Here is a 13283-nt window from a genome sequence, read left to right as displayed (position 1 = left end):
CCCAGGTGGGCTGGTGCGCCCCCCCACAAGGGCCCAAGGCGCCTAAGGGGAGGAGGGGGCAAACCCTAAGGGAAGATGGGCCTTAGGGCCCATGCCTGGTGCGCCTCCCTCTTCCCTCCACCTGGCCGCCACCCAGATGGGATCTGGGGGCTGCCGCCACCCCTAGGGAGGGAACCCTAGGTGGGGGCGCAGCCCCTCCCCTCCCCATATATATACTTGAGGTTTGGGCTGCCCAAGACACACGAGTTCCTCTCCTTCTTGGCGTAGCCCTACCCCTCTCCCTCCTGTCTCTTGCGGTGCTTGGCGAAGCCCTGCTGGAGTACCACGCTCCTCCACCACCACCTCGCCGTTGTGCTGCTGCTGGATGGAGTCTTCCTCAACCGCTCCCTCTCTCCTTGCTGGATCAAGGCATGGGAGACGTCACCGGGCTGTACGTGTGTTGAACGCGGAGGTGTCGTCCGTTCGGCACTAGGATCTCCGGTGATTTGGATCACGACGAGTACGACTCCTTCAACCCCGTTCTCTTGAATGCTTCCGCTTAGCGATCTACAAGGGTATGTAGGTGCACTCTCCTTCCCCTCGTTGTTGGTTTCTCCATAGATAGATCTTGGTGACACGTAGGAAAATTTTGAATTTCTGCTACGTTCCCCAATAGGAGGGGCGGGAGCCCCTCTGAGACTGGATCTCTCCCTCTGTTCTCTTCTGTTTCCCGCTCCCTAGATCTGGCCGAAACCCGTTTCTTAAATATCTGGAGATCCATAACTCCGATTGCGCTGAGATTTTAACATGATTTTTTTTCTAGATATAAGCTTCCTTGCACCCGAATTAGAGTCCCAACCGATTCACGAGGTGAGCATAACCCACCACTGCGCGCCTGGGCCCTAGGACACGCCCTGGTGTCTTGTGCGGGTTGTGGGCCTCCTTTTGTGTTGATTCCACCTCCCAAAAATCACATATATTCCAAAATAATTCTCTATAAAATTTTATTGCATTTGGACTTCGTTTGATATGGATATTCCACGAAACAAAAGACATGCCACAAATACAAACTGGCACTTTAGTCCAATAAATCATATAAAATGTTGCCAAAAATATATGAAACGTGTATAATATTGGCATGGAAAAATAAAAAATTATAGATACGATGGAGACGTATCACCCACCTCCCTAGGGCGTGCCTTGATACGTCCATTTTGCATCATTCTTTTATATTGATATTTATTGCATTATGGGCTGCTCTTACACATTATAGGACAATACTTATGCCTTTTCTCTCTTATTTTACAAGGTTTATACAAAGAGGGAGAATGCCAGCAGCTGGAATTCTAGACCGGAAAGGAGCAATTCTGAGAGACCTATTCTGCACAACTCCAAAAGGCCTGAAAATTCACAGAGAATTATTTTGAAATATAAAAGAAATATTGGGCGAAGAAAGTACCAGAGAGGACCCACCAGGTAGCCACAAGGGTGGGGGCGCGCCCTACCCCCTGGGCACGCCCCTGCCTTGTGGGCCACATGGCAGGCCTCCGGTGCCCATCTTCTATTATATGATGTGTTTTGACCTAGAAAAAAGCAAGAGGAAGCTTTTGGGATGAAGCTCCGCCGTCTCGAGGCGGAACCTTGGCAGAACCAATCTAGGGCTCCGGTGGAGCTGTTCTGCCGGGGAAACTTCCCTCCCTGAGGGGGAGATCGAAGTCATTGTCGTCACCAATGATCCTCTCATTGAGAGGGGATCAATCTCCACCAAAATCTTCACTAGCACCAGCTCCTCTCAAACCCTAGTTCATCTCTTGTATCCGATCTTTGTCTCAAAACCTCAGATTCGTACCTGTGGGTTGCTAGTACTGTTGATTACTCCTTGTAGTTGATGCTAGTTGGTTTATTCGGTGGAAGATCATATATTCATATCCTTAATGTTACTCAATACCCCTATTATTATGAACATGAATATGCTTTGTGGGCAGTTACGTTTGTTCTTGAGGACATGGGAGAAGTCTTGTTATAAGTTATCATGTGAATTTGATATTCGTTCGATATTTTGATGAGATGTATGTTGTCTCTCCTCTAGTGGTGTTATGTGAACGTCGACTACGTGACACTTCACCATGATTTGGGCCTAGGTGAAGGCATTGGGAAGTAATAATTAGATGATGGGTTGCTAGAGTGACAGAAGCTTAAACCCTAGTTTATGCGTTGCTTCATAAGGGGCTGATTTGGATCCATATGTTTCATGCTATGGTTAGTTTATCTTAATTCTTCCTTCGTAGTTGTGGATGCTTGCGAGAGGGGTTAATCATAAGCGGGAGGCTTGTCCAAGTAAGGACAACACCGAAGCACCGGTCCACCCACATATCAAATTATCAAAGTAACGAACGTGAATCATATGAGCATGATCAAAACTAACTTGACAGTAATTCCCATGTGTCCTCAGGAGCGCTTTGCATTATATAAGAGTTCGTCCAGGCTTGTCCTTTGATACAAAAAGGATTGGGCCACCTTGCTTCACCTAGTTACTTTTGTTACTTGTTACCCATTACGAATTATCTTATCACACAACTATCTATTACCGATAATTTCAGTGCCTGCAGAGAATAACTTGCTGAAAACCGCTTGTCATTTCCTTCTGCTCCTCGTTGGGTTCGACACTCTTACTTATCAAAAGGACTAGATAGATCCCCTATACTTGTGGGTCATCAAGACTCTTTTTTGACGCTGTTGTCGGGGAGTGGAGCGCCTTTGGTGAGTGGAATTTGGTAAGGAAACATTTATATTACATGCTGAAATTTACTGTCACTTGTCACTGTGGAAAATAATACTTTGAGGGGCATGTTTGGGGTATCTTCACCCCAACCGGTAGAGCAAAGAGTTGCTCCTCAACCTACTGAACCTACTGAAAATATTTATTATGAAATTCCTTTGGGTATGATAGAGAAACTGCTAGCTAATCCTTATGCAGAAGATGGAACACTACATCCTGATATGCATCTAATCTATGTGGATGAAGTTTGTGGATTATTTAAGCTTGCAGGTTTGCCCGAGGATGATGTCAAGAAGAAGGTCTTCCCTTTATATTTGAAGGGAAAGGCATTGACATGGTATAGGCTATGTGATGATATTGGATCTTGGAACTACAACCGATTGAAATTGGAATTTCATTAGAAGTTTTATCCTATGCATCTGGTTCATCGTGATCGGAATTATATTTATAACTTTTGGCCTCGTGAAGGAGAAAGTATCGCTCAAGCTTGGGGGAGGCTTAAGTCAATGTTATATTCATGCCCCAATCATGAGCCATCAATATTCAGGATTTTTATGCTCGGCTTTCTCGTAATGATCAATCCATGCTCAATACTTCTTGCACTGGTTCTTTTATGAAGAAGACTATTGAATTCAAATGGGATTTATTGGAAAGAATTAAACGCAACTCTGAAGATTGGGAACTCGACGAAGGTAACGAGTCGGGTATAAACCTTAAGTTTGATTGTGTTAAATCTTTCATGGATACTGATGCTTTTCGTGAATTTAGCACTAAATATGGACTTGACTCTGAGATAGTAGCTTCTTTTTGTGAATATTTTGCTACTCATGTTCATCTCCCTAAGGAGAAGTGGTTTAAATACCATCCTCCCATTGAAGTAAAAGTAGTATAACCTACTAGAGTTGAAGAAGAAATTGTTACTTATAATGTTGATCCTATTATTCCTACTGCTTATATTGAGAACCCACCTTTTCCTGTTAGGATAAAGGATCATGCTAAAGCTTCAGTTGTTGGAGATATGTCCTACACGCAATCATGTATGATGATATTTCCTATGTATTTCTGAATAAAGATAGTCCTTGGACATTATCAATGATGTGTATCAGCAAGTACGTGACTTGTTTGTGGGACTATGCATTGTATGATGAACGTCCTAAAAGGTCCCTAGTCGAAAGGGTTGTGTGGACGCGCAGCCGACTAGACTAGCATATGACATGGTCGATGGCTTGGTATCACTAGCCATGGAGCATTGGATGCTAACTGGATAATATGGACTCGGAAGGATCTGGTCGGATTCGACGTAGTCGGATCCGAGTTGAGATAAGGTCCGAGTCGGACAAACCCAACTATGAGACGCAGCGATATGTCATCTATGAGTCTCTAGTACAGCATACGTTCTATGTCCTAAGACCTGAGTTGGCGCATGTACTCGGGATGGTGACAGACTTGCTTTGGGCCAACCAAACGCTACTCCATGACTGGGTAGTTACAAAGGTAGGTTTCAGGCTTGTCCAGACCCATGCTGTGAAGACATGGTCGAGCAAGATGGGATTTGCCCCTCCAATCAGGAGAGATATACTCTGGGCCCCTCGTGTGATCCGACCAAGATAAGCATGGCCATGTGATTAGGATTATGAGATAATCCGGTTTGTGGTCGATATCACTGGAACGAGAAAGAGGTCGGGCTAGCACAAGGATGACAGACTCGCCTTGAGCCCGACAATATATATCGTGTGGCAAAGGGAACAGATGTGTGATGTACGGGTTCGCCTAACCAGCTTCATCGGACACTTGGAGTCGGCACGCTTTGCTAGAGGCCGCTACCGACCAGCTGAGTCGGATGTGATATGACTCGCGAGCAAGTGAACGAGAACCTAAGGGGTCGCGCGCTTAAGGGAAGGAACCTGTGAGGCCCGGTCTGACTCCATGAGTCAGAAGTGATCCTACTCGGACTCGGATCCAGGCCGAACAGATTTTGGGCTTTAGGGTCTGTGCGAGGCCCAAGTGTTGAGCCCGTGACGGACGCCTATATAAAGTGGGGGTGCGGCACACTCATGAGATTGATCGCTTCGGCATTGTCACCAGGGTTTGCATGTGTTGCGAATAGCCACCTCCACTCGACCGCCGACTATGTGATCGGACCTAGCAGTCCGCCGCACGGTGTTCCTCCTGCGCGCGTGGATACCGTTAGTGGCAGTGCACTTGCGCCGCTCTGACGAACCTGTATGTGGGAACCGACGACCGGCTGTTTGAGGGAGATCGGACGAGGAGGAGACGCGCTGCCCCAACTCTTCTTCCGCTACACGGCACTGCGCGTCTAGTGGTAACAATCTGTGATCCATCTCCCATAGCATGTTCTTGGTTGTTCTGCACATAGGAAAATTTTAATTTGCAGTTGACGCACCCTACCATAGAACCCAACATCAGTTGTGGTTTGTAAGAGTTATACTAGAACACCTACACCCCCTGAACAAATTAAAGTTGAACCTAGTATTGCTATGGTTAAAGATCTCTTGGTCGATAATATTGATGGGCATGTTATTTATTTCTGTGATGAAGCTGCTAGAATTGCTAGACCCGATATTAAAGATAAACATAGACCTATTGTTGGCATGCCTATTGTTTCTGTTAAAATAGGAGATCATTGTTATCATGGGTTATGTGATGTGGGTGCTAGTGTGAGTGCAATTCCCTTTACTTTATATCAAGAAATTATGAATGATATTGCACATGCTGAGATAGAAGATGTTGATGTTACTATTAAGCTTGCCAATAGAGATAGCATATCACCAATTGGGATTGTTAGAGATGTTGAAGTCTTGTGTGGGAAAATAAAATACCCTACTGATTTTCTTGTTCTTGGTTCCCCACAAGATAATTTTTGTCCTATTATATTTGATAGACCTTTCTTGAACACTGTTAATGCTAAGATGGACTATGAGAAAGAAATTGTTACTGTAAGTTTTGGGGATATGTCTCATGATTTTAATTTCTATAAATTTCATAGACAGCCCCATGATAAAGAATTCTCTAGCAAGGATGAGATTATTGGGCTTGCTTCTATTGTCATGCCTCCTACCGACCCTTTAGAACAATATTTTCTAGACCATGAAAATGATATGTTTATGAATGAAAGAAAGGAATTAGATGAAATATTCTTTAACCAAATGCATGTTTTGAAACACAATTTGCCTGTTGAAAATCCTTGGAGATCCTCCTCCACCCAAGGGTGATCCCGTGTTTGAGCTTAAACAATTACCTGATACTTTAAAATATGCTTATCTTGATGAAAATAAGATATATCCTGTTATTTTTATTGCTAACCTTTCAGAGCATGAAGAAAATAAATTATTAAATACTCTGAAGAATCACGGTGCCGCTATTGGATATACTCTTGATGATCTTAAGGGCATTAGTCCCACTCTATGTCAGCACAAAATTAATATGGAGCCTGATGCTAAACCAGTTGTTGATCATCAATGACGGTTAAATCTTAAGATGAAAGAAGTGGTAAGAAATGAAATACTAAAGCTTCTGGAGGCATGTATAATTTATCCTATTGCTGATAGTAGATGGGTAAGTCTTGTTCATTGTGTCCCTAAGAAGGGAGGTATTACTGTTGTTCCTAATGATAAGAATGAATTGATCCCACAAAGAATTGTTACAGGTTATAGGATGGTAATTGATTTCCGCAAGTTAAACAAAGCTACTAGAAAAGATCATTACCTCTACCTTTTATTAATCAAATGCTAGAAAGACTGTCCAAACATACACATTTTTGCTTTCTAGATGGTTATTCTGTTTTTTCTCAAATACTTGTGTCAAAAGAGGACCAAGAAAAGATCACTTTTACTTTCCCTTTCGGTACTTTTTCTTATAGACGTATGCCTTTTGGTTTATGCAATGCACCTGCTACCTTTCAAAGATGTATGACCGCTATATTCTCTAACTTCTGTGAAAAGATTGTTGAGGTTTTCATGGATGATTTCTCCGTTTACGGAACTTCTTTTGATGATTGCTTAAGCAACCTTGATCAAGTTTTGCAAAGATGTGAAGAAAATAATCTTGTTTTGAATTGGGAGAAGTGCCATGTTTACAACAATTTTATATGGTTTTGGTATGATTTGATTAGAACTAACCCGTACTAATGTTGTTTTCAGCAGAACTACTGTTGTGTCATTTTTTTGCAGAAATAGAAGTTCTCAGAATGGGCTGAGAATTTGCGGTGATTTTTTATGGACCAAAAGAGACCCCCGAAGCACCGGAGCTGGGCTAGGAAGTGACCGAGGAGGCCACAAGCCTGGGGGGCGCGCCCACCTCCCTAGGGCGCGCCTCCAGAGCTTGTGGGTCCCTCGGGCAACCCCTTGACGTAAGACCGATGCCAAAAATTCCTATAAATACCTAAAACCCCAAAAATAACCCTAGAAGAGAAGTTTCGCCGCTGCAAGCCTTTGTAGCCACGAAAAACCAATCGGGACCCCGTTCCGGCACCCTGCCGGAGGGGGAAATCATCACCTGAAAGTGCAACTATCCCTGGGTGGTTTTGGTAATTCCTAACAACATATAGTTCATTGAGCTAATGCTATTTCAAGATAAACATTTCAAGAAAGCTCAATGATTGGCATGGCATGGATGAGAAAAGTGGACCCCTCAAAATGCTAAGGACAAAGAATTGGCTCAAAGCTCAAAGCTCAGGACTCTAAATCTTTTCATTTTAAGTGATCACATTGAGTCCATAGGAAAAGCCAATACTATTAAGAGAGGATGAGGTGTTGCCTAATGGCTTGCTTGCTCAAAGTGCTTAGTGATATGCTCCAAAACCCTCAACTACTTTCTCACATCCACATATGTCCCAAACCAAAAGTCAAACTCGGCCCCACCGAAATTTTCTATCCGGCGCCACCGAGTTCAGTTGACATAGCCACTGCCAGAAACCCTAGTCTTTTCGGTCTCACCGAGATGGGATTGTAATCTCTTGTTTCCCTTCGTAACATTTCGTTCAAACCGAGATGAGCGATCGGTCCCACCGAGATTGCAATGTAAACTCTCTGTTTCCCTTTCGTAACACTTCGGTCCAACCGAGATGAGCGAATCGGTCCCACCGTGTTTTCCTGACCAACTCTATGTTAGTCCATTACCAAAATCGGTCTCACCGATTTTGTGTAATCGGTCTCACCGAGATTATGTTATGGCCTAACCCTAACAAAATCGGTCCCACCGAGTTAACATGTCGGTCCCACCGAGAATCCTAACGTTCACATTTTGAACTAAATCGGTCTGACCGAGTTTCATGATTCGGCCCCACCGAGTTTGGTGATTTGTGTGTAACAGTTAGATTTTTTGTGGAGGCTATTTATAACCCTCCATCCACTCTTCATTTAAGGAGAGAGCCATCAGAACATGCCTACACTTCCAACATACATTTTTTGAGAGAGAACCACCTACACTTGTGTTGAGGTCAAGATATTCCACTCCAACCACATAAATCTTGATCTCTAGCCTTCCCCAAGTTGCTTTCCACTCAAATCATCTTTCCACCAAATCCAAATCCTATGAGAGAGAGTTGAGTGTTGGGGAGACTATCATTTGAAGCACAAGAGCAAGGAGTTCATCATTAACACACCATTTATTACCTCTTGGAGAGTGGTGTCTCCTAGATTGGTTAGGTGTCACTTGGGAGCCTCCATCAAGATTGTGGAGTTGAACCAAGGAGTTTGTAAGGGCAAGGAGATCGCCTACTTCGTGAACATCTACCCAAGTGAGGCAAGTCCTTCGTGGGCGACGACCATGGTGGGATAGACAAGGTTGCTTCTTCATGGACCCTTCATGGGTGGAGCCCTCCGTGGACTCGCGCAACCGTTACCCTTCGTGGGTTGAAGTCTCCATCAACGTGGATGTACGATAGCACCACCTATCAGAACCATGCCAAAAATCTCCGTTTCTCCAGTTGCGTTTGCACACTCCAAACTCCTTACTTTACCTTCATATGCAATTGTTCTACTTTCCGCTGATATACTCTTAGAATTGCATGTGTAGGTTGATTGCTTGACTTGTGCTAAGTTGCTAAAATCTGCCAAGAATTAAAATTGGGAAAAGGCTAGATTTTTATTTGGTCAAGTAGTCTAATCACCCCCCCTAGACATACTTTCAATCCTACAAGTGGTATCAAAGCTTTGGTCTCCATTTGCTTTGATTTCCATAGCTTTTGGCGGTCATAGCCTTGGTTTCACAACCTAGGAGAGTATGGCGTCTAGAGAGGGAAATTACCACCATAGAGGTCCTTACTTTGATGGTACAAATTTTTCTATTTGGAAGCATAAGATGAAAATGCATATTCTTGGATATAACCCCACCGTTTGGGCTATTGTGTGTATTGGCTTGCAAGGTGAATTCTTCGATGGGAGAGAACCAAACCGTGGAGCTACCATGGAAGAGTTGAAGATGCTACAATACAATGCTCAAGCTTGTGATATTCTCTTCAACGGATTATGCCCCGAAGAATTCAACAAAATCATCCATCTTGAGAATGCAAAGGAAATTTGGGATACTTTGATTGATATGCACGAAGGTACCGAATCTGTCAAGGAATCCAAATTGGACGTGCTTCAAAGTCAGCTTGACAAGTTCAAAATGAAGGATGGTGAAGGCGTCGCTGAAATGTACTCTAGGCTTGCTCTCATCACAAATGAGATTGCCAGCTTAGGAAGTGAAGAGATGACCGATAGATTCATCATCAAGAAGATCCTAAGAGCCTTGGATGGAAAATATGATACCGTGTGCACATTGATCCAAATGATGCCCAATTACAAAGATCTCAAGCCAACGAAAGTTATTGGAAGAATTGTTGCTCATGAGATGTCACTCAAGGATAAGGAAGAGCTTCACAACAAGTCAAGTGGTGCTTACAAAGCCTCGTGTGATGCTCCCACGTCATCAAGTGAGAAGCAAACCTTCAATGAAGAATTGAGTCTAATGGTGAAGAACTTCAACAAGTTCTACAAGAGTAGAAGCAAGAAAAGAAGTTTCAAGTCAAGGTCCCACAATGAAAAAAGATCTTCTAGTCGTGAGCGCAACTGCTACAATTGTGGAAGACCCGGACACTATTCCAATGAGTGTACGGCTCCCTACAAAAGAAGAGAAGATTCTCCCTACAAAATAAGAAGTAGAAGAGAAGAATCACCATCACGAGAAAGAAGGAGTAGAGATGATCGTTATGAACGAAGACCCTCTCGGAGAAGCAAGGACATGGAAAGGAAGGACAAGTCATCAAGCTCATGTTGGTGAATGGGTATCCGGTTCCGACTCCGACAATCACTCCGAAAGAAGTTATCACTCCAACTCCGAATATACTCAAGATGAAGGTGTTGCCGGACTAGCACTTGTGACAACCAACTCCTTCGACATATTTGACTCACCAAATGAAGGAATTGGGAGATGCTTCATGGCTAAAGGTCCAAAGGTAACACACCCGAGTATGTTGATTTCAATAGTGATGAAGATGATTTGCTAGGAGCTGATGATTTACTTGTTGACAACTCTAGTTATGAAAACTATGATGTGCTTTCTATTAATCATGATAATCAAGATAAAATGAATGACGATGATACGAAGGAGATTGAGCGTCTAACTAAAGAGCTAAACACTCTTAAGTTAGCTCATGAAACTACCTTGGAAGATCATCGAGAACTTTTAAAGACTCATGACAAGCTACGCTTTGAAAAGCTCAACCTTGAGCAAGAACATGAGTTTTTAAAGGCAATCAATGATGATCTTCACAAGAAAAGTTCTTCTTACATTGCCAAGCGTTTACTCTTGTCTACTTACATGCCACAAGTTAAATCTAGTAACAAGAACAAGAAAGATTCTTCATCTAATAGTAACAACAATCATGCTAAATCCAATGTTGTTGCTTCTAGTAGCTCTCTTGATTCCACTAATGATTCTCTTATCCAAGTTACACTTGAGCAAGAAAATAGCTTATTTAAGGGAATTATAGAGAAAGGTGTTTACAAGAGCCTTGCCAGAAGTAAGCAATTTGAGGAAATTGCACGCAAGCAAGGAAGACACCGAAAGAATCAAGGTGTTGGTTTTGAACGAAAGTTCAATGCCAATGGAGTTGAGTGGGAAGAAGATCAATACCCCAAGACGAAGTTTGTTCCTCAACAAGAGAAGTATGATCCTACTTCTTTCAAAGGAACACAATCTCAAGATGATCTTCCACCACAAGACCACAAGCAAAAAGGCGAGGACAAGCTTCAAGAGGAGATTGATGCATTTGAAGAAGCACCCAAAGCCTTGGTCAAGTGGGTTCCCAAGACCACATTAAGTTCTACTCCATCAAGTACGGCTACAACTCCAAGAATTCCCATCAAGATGGTGTGGATCCCGAAGAAGAACTAGAGAATTCTTGAGGGTGACTCCGCCAACATACTTCACTCATATCATTTTGGCGAGGACAAGTGCAAACAACTTCCATATCTTGCACTAGTTCAAGGAGTCACAAACCCTCTTATTGGTAAGACAAGGGACACGGTAACGTAATGCTTCCATGGACATCATCTTGTGTTCACATCACTCTGTGTCTATGGATATCCTTGTTTGTTCCTTGCGGGACTAACCCATGTAGGTATTGAAAGCGCAACTCACTCCAAAGGATTGCTCCGAGCGATCTACATAAACATTGAGCATCCACATCTTCAACACCTACATGAAGTCATCATCGACAAAACCCAAGGTTAGTTGATCCCTCTTATGGGGGATATCACATCTAGGGGGAGCTTTACTCTAATCAATTGAGTTAAAGCAACTCTAATGGTGTGAACACAACAATGCTTTATGTAAAAGTGGCATCCTCACTTGCGCTTAAACGATGAGTATGACCTACGATCAAATGTTCTCATTTGACTCCTAAGTCAATATACTCATATATAGATGACCTAGTCATCGCCAATTGCTTGATAGATGCTAGAGTGCTTGTGCATGCTTTGTCACATATTTCTTTTGCCATCTTATTGTGTGAGCATGTTGGTTGCATACTTTACCCATTCGAGGACATCCATTTGTTGCTTTGATTGTTTGGCCTTTTTCTCTTTTGCCAAATGGATGGACAAGAATGCCTAAGAACTCCCTCTAGCTATCTATGCTTTTCTCGTCTCAAAGTCTATTCATGCTACATCACAAAGTTTGAACAAGTCAGATTCGAACCACTCTGTGTGAGGAGCACTTGGAGTTCCCGATTCGTCATAGACTTAAACTTCCAAAACCTCTTTGTGTATCTCGGTCTGACCGATTCATCCTTTTCGGTCCTATCGAGATCACTTAGTTGATCTAGGTTTTCAATCTCGGTGCAACCGATTAGAACCTTTCGGTCACATCGAGTTGTAGCAACTGCCTGCAGTTTTGCATCTCAATACCACCGAGTTGTTCCACTCGGTCACGCCGACAGGGTCAGGTTATATATACTGACGGGCTAAATTTTGGAAAATTTTCCGAAACCCCTTCGCCTGCGCATAACCTACTCTGCCACTTCGGGTCGCTGGATCATCCTATCGTCGCCAGCGACCTCCCGCCGCTGGTCTCCGCCGCCCTCAACGGATATCTGGCCCGCCGTTGCCGCCATAGCAAGTTCACCGTCGAACTAGGGTACGAACTTGATCTTTGTGCTAATCCATAACTCTGATTCTTAGCACATTGCTTTGCCATGATTCTTGCCACGAATGAAATCATCTTGTCTAGCGAAAACGTCTCGTAGATTGGTTTTGATTTGAAAATTTAGGGTTAGGTCTCCGCCGAATTCATCTCGGACCGACTGAGTTGTAGAAATCGGTCTCACCGATTTGGCTTAGGCCATTGCACACGCGTTTTTGGTTTGACCAAAAATTACAAATCAGTGTGACCAAGTTCAATTCTCTGTGAAACCCTAGCAGTCTCGGTGCCACCGAACTGTGACCCGGTCTGATAGAGTTCACTAGTTTAGGTTCCAAAAACTGCTTCGGTATCACCGAGTTTACAAATCGGCAGATCCGAAATGCTTTCTGTGAAGAACTAAAACTAAGTTTTTGAGTCAATTGTTTTGCAAAACTCCTGTACTTTGTGATGCTCATCTACTCTACCTCATCTATAATATATTCACATGGTCTACTGACAGTTTGCCTGCACGATATCTGACCAAAGTGATAGCCAGAACAAGTCTGAGGAGCAGGTTCAACTGAGTGAGTGCACTAGTCCCTCCAGTTCATCTGATGATGGAAGCAGGAGCACACCAAGTAACTTGCCAAAGGCAGCCACCAGAACAAGAAAAAAGAAGACCTCAGATTCTGAGGATGAGGATTATGTGGCTGTTTAGGAAGAAGTCAGCTCCAAGAAAAAGGTGCTGAAAAAGGAGTATGGCTCAGCTTCTACAGCCAAGCCAGGGATGCATAAGAAGGCATCAGCAAAGAGAGTCCCCATGTCTAAGGCCAGAGCATCCACTGCTGAAACCTCCAAGCCATCTGAAGAGGCAGTTGGAGAAGGCAAGAAAAGGAAG

Source organism: Triticum urartu, chromosome 4A (genome assembly GCF_056163025.1).
Source record: "Triticum urartu cultivar PI428250 chromosome 4A, HENAU_Tu73, whole genome shotgun sequence".
Lineage (NCBI taxonomy): Eukaryota > Viridiplantae > Streptophyta > Magnoliopsida > Poales > Poaceae > Triticum > Triticum urartu.
Note: the sequence above shows the minus strand (reverse complement) of the source record.